General features: G+C 43.3%; 1 non-coding gene across 1 annotated transcript; it reads right to left on the bottom strand.

Moving 5' to 3' along the window:
• Window positions 1-3,987: 3,987 nt before the first annotated feature.
• On the bottom strand, window positions 3,988-4,125 carry LOC119933878. Its single transcript, XR_005452746.1, has one exon. It is a non-coding gene; the product is annotated as a small nucleolar RNA SNORA7 (small nucleolar RNA).
• Between the last annotated feature and the right edge of the window lie 359 nt (window positions 4,126-4,484).

The following is a 4,484-nucleotide window of genomic DNA, read 5'->3' as shown; positions in this document are numbered from 1 at the left end:
ACACAAATGGACAGTGTTGGGTCAGAGAGAAGTGTTTCACCCTAATGTGTGGGAATGGAAAGGCTACCCACCCCCTCCCTGCACCTACCGGCTCTCTCTGAACTACTGGAGGGAGTGGGGGAGATCTGGACATGGGCCAATGTAGACTTCACAGCTCTACCCTTTCCTTTCCAGTCTTCTTCTTGGTTTTGATTGAGCATTTTGCAAATCTTCCTTACCATTCAGTCATGCCAACATCCCGTCTAGTTCCAAGGACTCCTAGAAAAGATGAGGAATGCTTGTTGCAACATTTGCCCAAACTACTGAACATTGTCAACCCAGCAGTAAAATGGGCTGCAGTTTCACTGACTATTTATGAAAAAGATCTATCTTCTTAGGACTCCCTCACTGACTGCTTACTCTGATAAATTCAATCAAGTGGTCTTTTCTTTTGGAGAGAAAACCAAATGCCAAGACCCATTAGAGTCTCTACATTAATGTAATCTGTTCCATGTCAGAGTCTGGCACCACCGGACAAATGTCTGATCCACACTTTGGCCACAAAGAATTGACAGCGCCAGACTCATTTAAGATGAAAATAAATAAAAAGTGGTTCTCAGACAAAGAAAAAAAATGGCAGACCTAGTTCACTTAATTGACTTCCACACCAGTGTAAATCAAGGGCAGTGCTATAAAGTACTGATTGATTAAGAATAAAATGGAAACCGTAAGTCAGATAGTAGCCTGTAACCTTTGATTAAATCTAAAACCAACTTGGAAAGTGTCTGGACAGGTCTCCGTGTGAAGTCTAGTTATATGGGCAGTCCCATTCCTCTAAAAGCTTAAAAATAACACCAGAAAAAAACACCTTGTGACTACACTTACACTGAGGTAACAGAAGATTTATCGGTTAACACAGACCATTTAGAACAAGCCTTAATGAAAACCTTTATTTCTGGAAGTTGAGTTTGCAGAATCTCAATGGAGTCTACTCAAAATTGCAAAAATTCTTATGTTAAATGGAGCACTAGCTATTTTTCTTGCAACCGATGATGAAGGAGGTCAGACGTCTCTAAAGATCACTTTCCTGAAAGGGATTTTTCAATTGTCATTGAAACTCGTAAGCCGACTTTATTTTGACAGTTGAAAAATGAGATCAACATGGTAAGGCCGTATTTTTGCCAAATGATGATTTGTACACTCAGACTGGCTGTCATGAGTTTGGGTTGTGTGGAGCGTAATAATAATAATGATGGCATTTGTTAAGCACTTACAAAGCACTACAAAGCACTGTTCTAAGTGCTGGGGAGGATACAGGGTGATCAAGTTGCCCCAGGTGGGGCTCACAGTCTTAATCCCCATTTTACAGATGCGGTAACTGAGGCACAGAGAAATGAAGTGACTTGCCCAAAGTCACACAGCTGACAAGTGGTGGACCCGGAGTTTATTAGTCTACCAGTTGTAGTTTGGCTTTCTGCATCTTAGGAACGTCATGATAGAGCTGGAGAAGTTATATAGAAGGGTAAAGTAAGCAGCGTGGCTCAGTGGAAAGAACACAGGTTTGGGAGTCAGAGGTCATGGGTTCTAATCTCGGCTCCGCCACATGTCTGCTGTGTGACCTTGGGCAAGTCACTTAACTTCTCTGAGCCTCAGTTACCTCATCTGTAAAATGGGGATTAAGACTGTGAGCCCCATGTGGGACAACCTGATCACCTTGTATCCCCCCCAGCGTTTAGAACAGTGCTTTGCACATTGTAAATGCTTAACAAATGCCATTATTATTATTATTATTATTATTATTATTATTATTATTATTATGGGGATGGAGAGGCTTCTGAATGAGGATAGACCAAAAGATCATGACTCTTTAGACTGGAAAGACTGAGAGGAAATTGCTATCTACCCAATCAGGAAAGAGGTGAGCATTTTGAACACAATGTTAGTGTTCACCAAATCTTTCTCTAACAGAAGGGGACACCCACTGAAGCTTGAAGGTGGTCAATATAACACAAATAAGAGGGGTGCAGATTCATTCATTCATTCAATCGTATTTATTGAGTGCTTACTGTGTGCAGAGCACTGTACTAAGCACTTGGGAAGTACAAGTCGGCAACATATAGAGACGGTCCCTACCCAACAACGGGCTCACAGTCTAGAAGGGGGAGACAGACAACAAAACATATAGACAGTTGTCAAAAATCATTAGAATAAATAGAATTATAGCTATATGCACATCATTAACAAAATAAATAGAATAGTAAATATGTAGAAGTAAAATAAATAGAGGAATAAATCTGTGCAAATAATACAAGTGCTATGGGGAGGGGAAGGAGGTAGGGTCGGGGGGATGGGGAGGAGGAGAGGAAAAAGGGGGCTCAGTCTGGGAAGGCCTCCTGGAGGAGTCGAGCTCTCAGAGACCGCTGCATTGTTTGCACAGTCCGGCCATGAGTCTTCAAGTAACGAAATGGGATTCTAGCACAGTCAAACCTCCGAATCTTCCCCAGCCAAGCACGTGTGGGAAAACAGACTTTTCCTTAGTGAAATCTTTCCTTTTCAAGTGGACTTCTCTTAGTCCTCTGGGCTTCAGCATCAAAAACTCGGAGGACACCCATATAGGGCTCACACAAAGACCTGCTTTCTATTTCAGACTCAAAGGTGACTCAGCTAACCTCCCTGGGGACCTTGGCGACTTGGAGGGTCCGCTGCTGGTCTTGGCCACCCTGCAGCCTGAAGCCCCACGGAACGCCCCCGCTCATGGACCAGCACAGGTAACCCTCGGGGCCCACCATGCCCAGTGTGCCCATGGGGCCCGGACCCGCCGGGATGGGTGCCGGGCTCTCCGCTGGGTGGGATTCTTTCCTACAGGAGATTATGCTGGCCAAAAATCTGAGTAGATTCAAGATGGGATTAGATACATTTATGGGCAACCCATCCAAAATTGATTACTGTACATACATTTTGGGATCTAAAGGGATATTACAAAACTTAGAGATGTTTAGATCCCTAACCATGAGGATGTGTCTTGAGCAGAGAAACTTTTACATGGATCTTCTAAGATTACTGTTGCCTAGGTTGGAAGCAGAATAATGAGCTACCTGGGACGACTGTTGGTCTGGATCAATAACAGCTTTGTTTATGCTCTTCCTAAAGGGACATGCTAAGGAAGAGATGCCTCATGTTGCAGTTTCTTTTACTTGGCAGGCACTTTGTACAATTTGTATACTGTGAAATATATTACTTACAGGCTCAATGAATGACCAAACTCAGAAGAAATTCTAAAAGAGGGGAACTGTGGATTTGCAACTGATTTAAGCACCAGGATTCCTTATACATTCTACTCTCCAAACTCTATGTGTCTCTAGATGGTTGTCATTGGGGCTTGAAGATGCTATTACAGATGCCGGTCCCTGGGTATGCCAGTAGATGAGAAGAGAGTTCTATGATTGATTACCTTTAACCTACTGCCCTTGTGATTTGGAGGCTGCAGCTTATCTCTGCAGTGTCTCGGCTATTTGTGACTTGGTCTTTTGACAGGACACACTGGTCAGGGCGTGCCTTCCTGTGGGAGACAGCTAGTACCCACTCTCACTTAGTAACAAGTCTGGGAGAAAGGGGAGAGCCCCTGGGCTAGGGATAGAGAAGCTGCTCCTTTTCTTCAGTTGAAAGAGAAATGCAGATGCTCCTTGTCATGAATAGAAAGAATTAAGCCCCAAATATTAAATCTATTCCACTATTTCCAAGCAAATTTATTTTCACAAGTATTTCTAGAAATAGGGTCTTGTCTTTTGCTGTTGAGTCATGTCCAACCCATAGAGACTCCATGGACACATCTCTCCCAGAATGCTCCATCTCTATCTGCAATTGTTCTGGTAGTGTATCCATAGAGTTTTCTTGGTAAAAATATGGAAGTGGTTTACCATTGCCTCCCTCTTTGCAGTAAACTTGAGTCTCCACCCTCTGCACTCTACTCTCTCTCATGATGCTGCTGCCCAGCACAGGTGAGTTTTGACTTGTAGCAGATGGCCTTCCACTCACTAGCCACTGCTCAAACTAGGAATAGAATGGATATGCCTCTGCTTGACTCTCCCTCCCATAGTCGATACTGGTAGAGTACTGAAAACCTTCCAGGTGCAACCCTGAGAGAGGAAAAATAAGGTATATACCCTAGAAATGACTGAGACAATCACTGAGAGTAAGAGAATACAAGCTGAAACTGAGAACAGTTTTGAAGGAATACAATGTGTTCATTCTGAAGTCAGCATACTGTAGCATTGTTACAAAAACTAAAAACTTTCCAATAACCTTTCCAGTAAACTCCCTCCTCACCCATATGTCAGATCACCACTCTCCCCACCTTTAAGCATTATTATGGTCACATCTCCAAGAGACTGTCACTGATTAAGCCTTCTTTTCCCTGGCTCCCTCTCTCTTCTGCATCATCTATGTACTTGGATCTGTGACTTTTGGTCATTTGATATTTGCCCCACTATCAACCCCACAGCGCC

Source organism: Tachyglossus aculeatus, chromosome 10 (assembly GCF_015852505.1).
Source record: "Tachyglossus aculeatus isolate mTacAcu1 chromosome 10, mTacAcu1.pri, whole genome shotgun sequence".
In the NCBI taxonomy this organism is placed as follows: Eukaryota; Metazoa; Chordata; class Mammalia; order Monotremata; family Tachyglossidae; genus Tachyglossus; species Tachyglossus aculeatus.
The sequence above is the reverse complement of the archived record's forward strand: the minus strand, read 5'-3'. Positions and strand labels throughout refer to the sequence as shown.